The sequence below is a fragment of the Colias philodice genome, chromosome 25 (assembly GCF_061535455.1).
Source record: "Colias philodice isolate Cphi_HAF_F1 chromosome 25, ilColPhil1 Martin Lab GWU primary, whole genome shotgun sequence".
Lineage (NCBI taxonomy): Eukaryota > Metazoa > Arthropoda > Insecta > Lepidoptera > Pieridae > Colias > Colias philodice.
Genome location: NC_143110.1, coordinates 5745481 through 5758025, shown reverse-complemented (window position 1 = coordinate 5758025; position 12545 = coordinate 5745481). Strand labels below are relative to the sequence as shown.

Genomic DNA, 12545 nt, shown 5'->3' with positions numbered 1-12545 from the left:
AATTTATTTTTAAGCAGTCACACTCTACTTACCATTGATTGAAATAGGTAAGTACTCACATGACTACTTACCTATTTCAATCAATGTGTATCAAACTATGTAATGTGATTATTGAAAAAAAGAAAATGTATCATATAATACGTTATCCTTGTATGACATTTTAGATATACTTAAAACAAGAATTTGTTTTTATAACTAATAAAATACATATTTTTTTCTCATTCAAGCAATAATTTACGATCGTTTAAATAATAAATCTAATAATAAGCTAAAGAAATATAAGTATAATATTATCTTAAATATCACCAGAATTATCAAATCTAACCTATAAAGTAGAAAAAAATACTTCAACCTTTAGAAATATCTGATATTCTGCTCTTATTATGTACTAACTGCTTTCTATGGCTATACCTATAGACTGAATATTTAAGCAAAAACTTGTATCCGCCGAGATTGTGATTCATGAACTATTTTTGTTCTAAATACCCTTTATTAATTTTACTATCCTTATCTGTGCTGTGGTTTACCTGTAAAAGTGTAATAAACAGACAGTTTTTCAAATTTGTATGTATACTAGATATGTCATGAGCATTTAGCAATATTGCAAGACCAATTATTTCCATAGGTAATCTGTTATTCTTGTATATGAGCTACACTAGCTGTGCTCTGCGGTTTCACCCGCATTGCTCCGCACCTGTTGGTCTTAGAGTGATGATATAGAGCCTATAGCCTTCATCAATAAATGGGCTATCTAACACCGAAAGAAGTTTTCAAATTGGTCCAGTTGTTCCTGAGATGTTCAAACAAACAAACAAACTCTTCAGCTTTATAATATTAGTAACTATAGAATTGTCAAGTATAATCTTAATCCGTTTTCAAGTGAAAAAAAACATCCATCCATTCATATTATTAGGATTGGATATAGTTTAGATATTTCAGGACTAAAAAAAGATTTATTTATTTATTTATTTGATTTGCCAACAGATGTACATCTTATATTTATAATATATTTTGAGTATGTGACATAAATTAGCATGCATAGCAAGATGTAGATCCGGCATTCAGGCAAATATGCATTTTTGAGTTGTATCAAATTATAGCTTCTAATCGTAGTATAAATTCTAATCAGAAAACATTATTCTCATCAGTATAATTTTTATGTAAAAAAGATTATACTATAGCAGAAATTAACCACATACCTAGAAATCAGGATATTCAAAAAACTGAAGAGATTACAATATGCGTAATTAGGCAGGCTCTCAAGTTGAAATGACCTTCCTAAAATCATCATTCTTTTATTTCATACACTAATTATGTATTTAAATTTGCTTCTATTTTTAACTCGCTATAGCCTGTACAAATATAATTATAAATTTTTGTTGGTAACAAAATTGCTCTTATTATTATGTAAAACGTTTAAGGAATACAAGTATACTTTCTCTGTTAATTCACATGATATGAATAAAACATCAAGAACACATTAAAATTGTTTTATAATTAAATTGTAAATAACTAATCTACTAACTTATTATTCACAAATCTTTAAATGCATTATTATATAATATCTTTCTATTATATCATTAATAATATGATAATTATTAACAGTTATAAAAATAGACATAGATATATGTGTCATTATAACAGAAATAGTTGAATACTTAAATAATTGAATGCAATCAAATCAACATTCCACACAATTACTTATCAACTAATACTTGCAGCCATTCACGAAATATTAAAAATATCAAAACAAACAAAATATTAGTACAGATAACATACATAGCAACGTGACATTTGCACACATTAAAAATAATAGTAATATAATGCAGTATTTATATAATAGTGAGTCATTTTACTATTTTTGTGATGTTAATTGCTAAGTCGGCTACAATCTAGTTTTAATGCATTAAACATTGTTGTACACGTTTGATTTACTATGTGAAATAATGTTAAAACTGTACAGTCTATTATAACAGTTTCAGCACTTATATGTAACATATTTCGGCATTGATATACAGGTATTGATATGAATTCCTACTATGATACCAATTTTAGGTGAATTAAAAAATTATTATATAAATACTATGCCATTTTCTGTACATATTTTTAACCCGGTCCATTGTATAAATTATATCGGTGGTCAATGGGTTAAATCCATATAAATTTTGTTTCTATAATATGAGCCAATAAAACATTATTGTAGAATTTATATTCTTACATTGAAAAAGCTTCTATAAAATGTATCATGTATCCTCAAATCAAAAGTGTAACCAACTCCCAAATCCGTCAGTCCTCGGATCACAGACACAATAGAAAATCTATTGTGTCTCGGCCTGATCGGGCCGCTCGGTGGTCAATGGGTATAACATTTCAATTTTCAACCTATAATATTTCAATCAATAGTTTCCTATTAGAATTGTTTTTGGACAACACAATATATTACATTGACTAAACAATGACTCATTTTTTACCATGTTGATTTGATATATTGAATAAATAGAGATGGAGATATTTTGTTCTCTGTCACACTGCCAAATATCTGTTATACTCTACAAATCTCTTTCTGTCATCACCTGCCTGTTAATTGCGTCATACATAAGATACCATGTAGGTAAATAAGTGTCCTTCCTGATGATTCTGAGCATACCACAATAATTTATTATGAGTTTTTGTAGGAGGATTGCCTAGATGTTAAAATATTTCAAGAGAGAATTAAGTTTCTTGGTATGTTTTCCTTTATCATTTATTCGTTTAAATATGTTGCTGTAAAATGAACATTATTATTTATTTTGTATAAAATATTTTTGATTTTTCTAATTTGAAGTAAGTAGGAATTATTTTGTAAGTGAAACTAAATAATAAATTTCATGGAATTAAAATAAATAATAGTTAGGTATTTTGATATGTGCAGAAGTTGAATGAATTAAAAACAGACTGTCCTGACCACTGGTATCTGGTATGTGTGTTAACAAGATTACAAATAACTTAAGTAATTAATCAACTAAGCTAGCTAGAAATTTCCACTTATCCTGAGAATTATGTCTAGAATTTTATTTGCCTTAAATATTTACTTTATATAATAGGTTCAAATTCAAATTCAAAATTCAAATTTCTTTATTTGCAGAATGTAGATTTACAAAGATGTTAGGCAGGTACATATTACATAGACTCTTAAACATTCTGGCTCTTAATTGAGCATGCAAATATATTATAAATTACAATAAATAATTTTATATTACACAAAACTAGATCCCATTACAAAATTATAGCAGCTATTATAAATTTTTACAAACAAATAATTCGGTCGAATATTCGGTTCGGAAATTAGTTATTTTTACATAATACATATTATTATAATAAATAAAGATACAAAAGTCAATACAATATTTAAGCCTAAGCCAAGTCCTCGTTCATCTTAAATGTCAGAAATTCATTGACCGTATAAAAGCATTTTTGTTTCAGAAATGAAGTTATCCTCCATTTAAATTTGTTAAGATTAAAACTCCTTATATTTGCGGGAAAGTGATTATAAATTTTTATAGCCATTCCTTGACAATTGGCACAAAATAATTTTGATTTACACATGGGGAAGCGTAGTCGGGTGGGATCCCTAGTCTGAAACAGGCAGTCTTTTTCAAAAGTAACAAAATTATGTGTATGTTTTTTTACGAAAAGAGCTATCTCGAGAATATAAAGGCAAGCTACAGTCAGGATCTGTAACCTTCGAAACATCGGTCTGCAACTATCGAGGGGTCCTATTCCTGTTATAGCTCTGATACACTTTTTTTGAGCTAGAAAAGCTTGGTGTACGTCAGTAGAATTACCCCATATTAAAATGCCATATCTTAATAACGTAATGGCACCGAATTCCGACCACTGATTGATACGGCTAAATGAATCCTTTAAAAGATAAATTAAATACTCTAGAGGTCATAAGAAAAAATGATATTATGAAAGATTACGAACTTATATTTTAAAATATGCACATAATTGTATTTCATAATGGCTTTTTATTACCTAAATTTGGATTTTAACTGTCACGACTGGAAATTAACTGAAAGCACCATTTTCCGACCGACTGAGTACAAATACACGTGTTTCCGACCACTGAGTAGCTAGATTCCGACCAGCCAAATATTTTCTACTAAAATCAACTTTATGATAATAGAAATACAATGGAAATTCGTAAAAACCCGTTTCGTCTTTTCACTGCATCACGCGTGGACCGATTTCGATAATTCTTTTTTTATTATATTACTTGAAGTACGAGGATGGTTCTTATGGAGAGAAATTTTAAATATGTACCACGGGCGAAGCCGGGGCGGACCGCTAGTTTTAAATAATATTTGAGCATTTATTATAATAACAAAAACTAACTCTATGTTAGACTGTAGTAGTTTAAAATTACATTTACTCAAACTCAAACTCATAAAATGCCTCACTGGTCATCCACACTAATTTAGAATGTCCCATTGACTACTTTGCCCAATTCTAAAATCCATTTCACCAAAAGTATTATTTCAGCTAATGAGAATACTTCAGCCTCTTTTTTATCACTCATGATGATGACCTGAAATAAACGCATGCAATTTCACTCAAGCACAGCGCAAGCAAAAGCAACCCAGTTGGACGGAAACAGGGAATTATATCGCACCTAGATTCCGACCAAACCTACATTTGCGTAATAAAGCCTCTAAACCGAAATTGATATTCATTTTTAGTTCATTTCTATTTCATATGTACACTTATAAAGATCTCATAATTTCGTAGTTATGCAATTATGTGTCATAAACGTAAAATATAGGGTTTTTAAACCAGACCGGTCTTTGTAAATGAATAACAAAAAAATCAAAAAAGAGTGTCAGTTAAAACGAATATTACAAATAATCCATTAAAGTTAGCATTGGTCGCATACAGGTGTTGTATGTAAGCATAGCGTTTAGAATAAATAACTTAATACGAAACCTCCACAAAACAACATGCATAATAGAAAATTACCTTCTTTTAAAAAGTGCGAAATTCCTTTTACCGACCGATTCGGTCGGATTTCGGAATGTTGTTATTTTGACAAGCTCCTCATTCCGTCCATAATTATTTGTCCAAAAAAACCTATAAAAACACGCTATCTTTGCATGTATATTTTAAAATTAATAATTTAAAACACCAATAAAACGTTTAAAGTAAATTAACCACAAACTTACCAGAGTATTTAGCGTAAAAATCCAAATGTTTATTTTCACCATTTTATGTTTTTTTCGCATTCAATCCAATACAAACTACACCCTCGCCTAGCTTTTCTTGGATTGACGAAATGTCGGTTAAAATTTGAAACCCAATTTTGGACAGATGACGTACGATAAGTGATTGGATCGAAAGCCTTCAGTTTCACGCATGTCGCGCGTATTTTAAACGTTTTATCAAATAAAAATCAAAATGGTCGGATAGAGGAGGCTAGTCGGAAACCGGTGCCGTTAGAGCCAACATAGCCGTGGTAAGCAACAATAGCGGCCCTTTCTGAAACCACATTACGTAAATTTCTTAGAGCATACACGAATCTATGAAGTCGTGATGCAACTGTTTGAATTTGCGATTTCCAATTACAATTCTTGTCAATAATAACACCTAAGAACTTAGTTTCTGCAAGCTCGGTCATTGATGTTCCGCGAAAAGTTAAATGTAGTGGGGTTGTTTTATTTTTATAATTGTGAAATTGAATAAAGTTTGTTTTACCTATATTAATATTTAAATCATTAATTTCTAACCATTCTATTACATTTTTAATTGTGTTATTAATAACGGATTGGTAGTCAGTAAGATTGTTATCGGCAATAATAATTGATACGTCGTCAGCAAACAGTACACATTTATGCGGTGTTATATTGGGCAAATCGTTTATATATAGGAGGAATAATAAATAAATAAATAAATAAATAAAATCTTTATTTGAATTCATACATTAAGTTACAACTTACAATAGATTGGGGTTCAGGCCCCCTTACTAGGTATAACCTGTATTAAGGGGACCTGTTCCTTCCCTAGGATTGATTGCAAGGGTGCATGAATTAAAAAAAAGAGAGACACATAAATTTAAGAAATTAAGAAAAAGCTAATCCAAAGTTCAAAAACAAACAGGGTGTGTATGATGTATAAGTATGAATGTGTTTATGTGCGTGTGCCTGTGTGTGTGTGTGTGTGTGTGTGTGTGCGTATGTTTGTGTGTGTGTGTGTGTGTGTGTGTGTGTGTGTGTGAGCGTGTGTGAGAGTATTTATTATAGTGATCTAAATACGAATTAAATTTTCAAGACTGTCATAGTCATAATTTTTAAGCCAGGTTAGAACCGTTTTTTTGAATATATGCCTATTGAGAGCTTTAACTTTATGTTTTTCACTTAACTTATTGTAAAATCGAGGGGCTAGTCCCTCGAAAGATCTTACTGCAAATTTACTTTTAAAAAAGGGAACAGGGCATCTCTCATTACGTGTATTCCCTTTCTGTAAGGTGGGAACAGTACCTATATGAAATCTTTGTAACAGACACAAAATGTACAACTTACGGACACTAAGCTCAACAAGTCCTTCTTTATATAGTTCAACAGAAGGGTGTCTAAATGGCAGTTTAAGCGCGACTTTAATTAAACATCGTTGTGCTCGTTCAACTGGAAGGAGGTGTGATTTCGCCATACCCCCCCACGTGCAAATACAGTAACGTAGAACGCTTTCACATAAGGCTTTATATGTTAGTATAAGGATGTCCTTGTTAGCTACCGAGTTAAGGTTTTTAAATATATGAACTAATCGACGAACTTTCGTAGCTAGATAGTTAGCATGAGGTAACCACCTTAGATGGTGATCAATCTGGATACCCAGATATTTGCACTGTTCAACACGTGTTAAGCTTTGGCAATTACAACTGTTACCATCCAGACTCTGTCTATTGCAGGGGTATGTATGAATTCTGATATTGAAGTCACTTTTTGGTAGGGTAATTTTGGTTTTGGCAAAACATATAAGATTGGATTTTTTAGCGTTTAGGGATAAAAGGTTGTCCTCTAGCCATTTTGATACAGCGGTTAGACCACTTTCGGTCGATTTTTTGACTTCGGGCCACGTCTTGTGATGGAATAGCAATACCGTGTCATCTGCGAACATGGTAATATCTGCTTGCGGAATAGACAAATTGCACAGTGGGTTTATGTAAATTAGGAATAAAATTGGAGCAATAGTACTTCCTTGCGGAATACCATAACCTGAATTTAAAACCTCACTGCTTACTAGATCATCAACCTTTACACATTGGGATCTATTAGTCAGATAGCTCTGAAACCAATTTAAAGTTATTCCTCTTACGCCGATATTTTGTAATTTCGTGATGAGAATGCTGGAAGACACCGTATCAAATGCTTTCTGAAGATCAAGAAATACACCAAGGCATTTCTCTCCTCGATCCAAATAGGTGGTGATAAGTTGAGTGAGTCTTAGTGTCGCGTCTTCTGTAGAGACACCCGAACGGAAACCAAACTGAAATTTTGAGATAATGGAATGCTTATCGAGGAAGTTAACCAGTCTTTTTGAGACGATCTTTTCCAGAATCTTGGAGATACATGGAAGCAGTGAGATGGGACGGTAGTTGGATGGTTCACGACTGTTGCCAGATTTGTAGATAGGAACTATAACTGATTTTTTTAGCAGATTCGGAAAGACGCCAGTACTAAGACTGAGATTGCACAGAAATACTATAGGTTCGACTAGAATGTGTGAAAATTTTTTAAGGATATTTGTTGTCATGCCATCCCATCCAGGAGCGCTATTGGGTTTGAGCGAGTTGACTATAGTGATAACTTCAAAGACGTCTGTTGGAGTGAAAGCCATGGAGTGCAGAGGCCCATTACTATCTCCCGCCTTTCTTGTAAGCTCATATTCTGAGCAATTTATAGTTTTAATAATCTTATTCGCTAGATTCTGCCCTACATTAGCAAAAAACGTATTAGTTGTGTTAAGTGACTCAATAGGAGATGTTTTTAGTGAGAGTAAATTATTTGTACCATCCTTGCGTTTGTGAAAATTGCAGATTTCTTTGATTGTATTCCAAGTCTTTTTTATATTACCTTTATTTGATATTAATTGAGTTTTATAGTATAGGTGTTTTTGTGTTTTTATAATTTTACCGCAGATGTTTCTATAGCGTAAGTATTTTCCACGCATTTCTGTGTCATTTGAGTTTTTCTTTAACTTCTTGTGCAATGCGTCTCTTTTTCTTATTGACCTCAGGATCCCTGGTGTGATCCAGGGTTTTAATATTTGCTTATTTTTTGGAATCTTACTATCTTTAGTGCTCTCTCGAATAGCGTTATTTATACAGTTTAGAAGTATTTTTGTTGCAGTGTTAGTATCCGTTATGTCATAATATTTAAAATCCAACCAAGGTCTTTTTTCAAGTAATACATCTAGTTTTTGCATGTCTATTTTATAAGTCTTTTTAGGTTGCGGTTTTGTTTGTGACGGTTCATCGATGAAAAGAATAATAGGCTTATGGTCGGTGAGTTCTGGCAATGTAGCGGTATGGCAGGGTTTTAAAGTTTTAATCATGAAATGGTCAAGGCAAGCATTATTCCGTGTTGGTTGGTTGATACCTGGAAGGAGACCATGCATTGCCATAAGATTTAAATATTCATTGGTATGGTTACTTATATTATCATTAATTGTATCTAAATTAATATCACCGGTGAATATAATATCTTTAGTGTTAATTTGCTGTAATATTATGTCTAGTGACTGTAGATAAGGATAAGGGTTAGTGAAGCTAGGGGGTCTATAAGAGCAAACTACACTATAATTATTATTTATGGTGAGCACTAAGCAGTTACCTTCTGCCATGACCGGTTCATGACAAGTACTATTCCATTCACTTCTTACATATGCCACAATACCGTCATTTTGGTTGAGGCTATTCCTAGAATAAAACATGTTGTAATGCGCTAATAATGGTGGAGAGCTCTCTGCGCTTGTCCAGCATTCGGTAAGCACGATAACATCTAATTGTAAGTCCATTGCACTAATGCAAGCTACAAGATTGTCAAAATTACATTTTATACTTCTTATGTTCGTGGTAAAAATACAAAAACCGCGTCTCGCATGCAAACCCATTACATATCGACATTCCGAGTAAGTATCAAGATTAACACATTTTATTTTAGTACTGTTTTCAATGTCGGACACTATATCATTTATTAAGATGTTGAATGTTTAATTTTATTAAGAAATGTCACTAAGTAAATTGCCCACGAAGAATAGAATTCATTCAAGATACTTTCAGAAGCGTTGTGGTAATAGACGAATCGCGAAGTATGCATATAAGTATTTATATTTAATTTAGATGACGAAGTGTGGATATGAAGAAGCGAGGCAAAAACTATAATAGAAACGGGATCATTATTCTTGAGAGTGTTATAATAATATGATAGTCTCCAGGAATACAAACAAAAACTATACGCATGTCGTACAGTACAGTATATTAACCATTTGAAGACAATTTGCTCAGATTTTACACAAAGGCGCAATATAGTGTGTTTTGATGAATTATAGTTAAAATATAGATTATAGTATTTGATAAAGATGCAGTGTTTTATTGTAAGTGTGTTTATGAATGTGTTTATGTAAGGATAGTAATAATAATTAATGTATTGGAATTTGGATTTAAATATAGTTAAACTTAGCTTATTTATATTTAAAGTAATCAAATAATAAAAGTAATCAATAATAAAGGTCCAAGGACGCTTCCTTGTGGCACTCCACTTCTGTTATATTTAGGAGCGGATTTGTGCATTCTAACGTTTAGATCCGAGTGTGCGTGGGCTATTTCTACGTATTGTTGACGATTTTTTAAATAGCTTTCGAGCCAATCAAGTGCTGGTCCTCTTATTCCATAGAGATTACATTTATGGAGAAGAGTATTATGATTAACAAAATCAAAAGCCCGACTCATATCCAAGAAGATCGCTGTAACCTTTTCTCGCTTGTCCATATGCTCTATCAGTGTTTTTACTAAATAGAATGTAGCCAATGACGTTGATTTGTTCTTTTGAAACCCACACTGCTCTTCTTTAATTATGTTAAATTTTTCTAAAAATGAATTTAATTTCCTATACATAGCTTTTTCAAATACCTTCGCTAGAATCGGGATCAGAGTTATGGGTCTGTAATTGTTAAGCATCTGTTTATCACCTTTTTTATAGATCGGCTTAACTATAGATATCTTCAGGCAGTCTGGAAAAGTGCCCTGTTCAAAGGAAAGGTTTATAAGGTGAGTAATTACGTCTGTCAGTTCTGTCTTGCAGTGCTTTAAAACGTGGGTTGTAATAGAGTCGTACCCAGCGGCTTTAGTATTTTTAAGGGATGCTATTATTGAAGATATCTCTAGAGTAGTACAGGGTGTCAGAAATATAGATGAATTCAATGTTTGAACAAAACTAAAGTCTGGTGCTAATCCTGCAGTTCTTGTTTGCGTTATGTCAGTAAAGTGGTTATTGAATTCATTGGCTATTTGATTCGTGTCAGTGACAATTTTTCCATTAGCTTTGATTGGACCTATTTCATCAAACGACCGCACTTCATCTATCTTCTTTTTGATTATATTCCAAGTTGATGGAAATGGTTCAAAATGAAAAAAATCAGGTTGATGAAATTGATTGAAAATATTAAGCAATTTTCATTTTATATGCAACCCCATAAAGCGCACTTTTAAATGTAGCAGATATTTTAATTATGAACTAGCTTTCCGCCCGCGGCTTCGCCCGCGTTGTCTATATTTGTTAACAAATGATATGTACTTAAATCTTTCTCGGGAAGAATTTAATCTATTAACAAAAAATCGCATCGAAATCCGTGGCGTTTTAAAGAAAGAGACTAGGGATAGACAGACAGCATCAAGCCATCTTATATACTATATAGTGATAAAATATGTATCTATATTATTTTAAAGGTGTTAAAAATATATTTAATGTTGGCGAATTATACTATAATACCTCTACTCTCGTAAAGGCACGCACATTTAACACTGATTGAGTTTTGAGAAGCTTAGATTGAAATTAATTGTATACGGTGAACAGTCGTAGCAAGATTTCGTGAAATAAACATGGTCATCCAGTATCACGTAAAACAATAAATTCTCAAATCGTCTGTAAGCAGTATTAGGTAAATAGCTAGGACTGTAAAAAGACGGTAATTAACCGCTACTGAAAAATACGTCTGACGAATAATTTGGGCATTCCCAAATCCCAATACACATTGCATCCAATTTTACCTGATTGTAAATGCCGCATTCTTTGAAACAAGACTGACAGCCAAGGACCAAAACGAGCAGTTGTTAACAATTCTGACGAAACAATCGCAAGAAGGCAGTTTCTCGTAAATCACCAAATAATGGCATAGCAACAGCTGTATTATACAAGAGCATGCCGTTCATTCATCAAATGTTTGCTAAAAATAATCATTGATATTCGCAGTAGAGCTTAATTGCAAGGCAGGAATTATTTTTAGTTGGGCCTAGAATGTGTTTCCTATGATGCATCTATACTTATAAAGCTGAAGAGTTTGTTTATTTGTTTGGACGCGCTAATCTCAGGAACTACTGGTCCGATTTGAAAAATTCTTTCGGTGGTAGATAGCCCATCTATCGAGGAAGGCTATAGGCTATATATCATCACGGTAAGACCCACAGGTGCGGAGCAATGCGGGTAAAACCGCGGGGTACAGTTAGTTCTTGATATGTTTATGTGAATGGTCATGTGACTGAACGAGACGTGTGAGCAATCACCGAGCGTTGTAATAATGGTTTATTTATTTACTAACTGATGCCCGTGACGGTATCTTTGTATCTGTGAATCGGGCTTATGATTTGAATAAGACATGGTTTGGCTGTGATGCATGATTTCAAAATGTTTGTTTTGTAAAACGCATGGCGATAGAATAGATAGGTAGGTAGTCGTTAGATGATTGCGTATTTTAGATTCTCAAGTTTTAATGTCCCATTACGTTTGACTTCGACTAGATTGCATGTTTTTGCAATTCGATTGAAGGCAGTTTGGAAACTGATAGCTTCTTAAGAAAAGAAGCAGGTAGATTCTAGAACCTTGTTGTTCATTCATTTATCGCGGGAATTACATTTATTCCTCGCATACGCCAAAAAAATAAATAATTGAGGATGTTAATTGCTGTAATATAATAATGTGACACAATTATACAAACTATCAGTATTGTATTAATCATGAAGAAAATCGTATCAATAAAACCTTATTGTTTATAGAACCTAATTATTCGATACCATAAAATAATACCCTCAAATAATATAGGCGATGCGGTAATGCCATCATAAGAAAGTTTGACGCACATTCAAATGAGGTTACATATGGAATGCATTTTTATTTTATAAATAAACGAAAATAACCTTATCATTTGTGATATTTTTAATCTGTGATATATAAACCATGAAGCGATACACATGGATCTTTTTCTGATCAACATAGGCACAGATTCAGGCATATCGCAGA

General features: G+C 32.5%; 1 protein-coding gene across 2 annotated transcripts in view; it reads left to right on the top strand.

Annotated features, from left to right (window-relative positions):
• Galphas (G protein alpha s subunit) overlaps positions 1-12545 on the top strand; it is a 38480-nt gene that overhangs the window by 1422 nt on the left and 24513 nt on the right. The window lies entirely within an intron of this gene.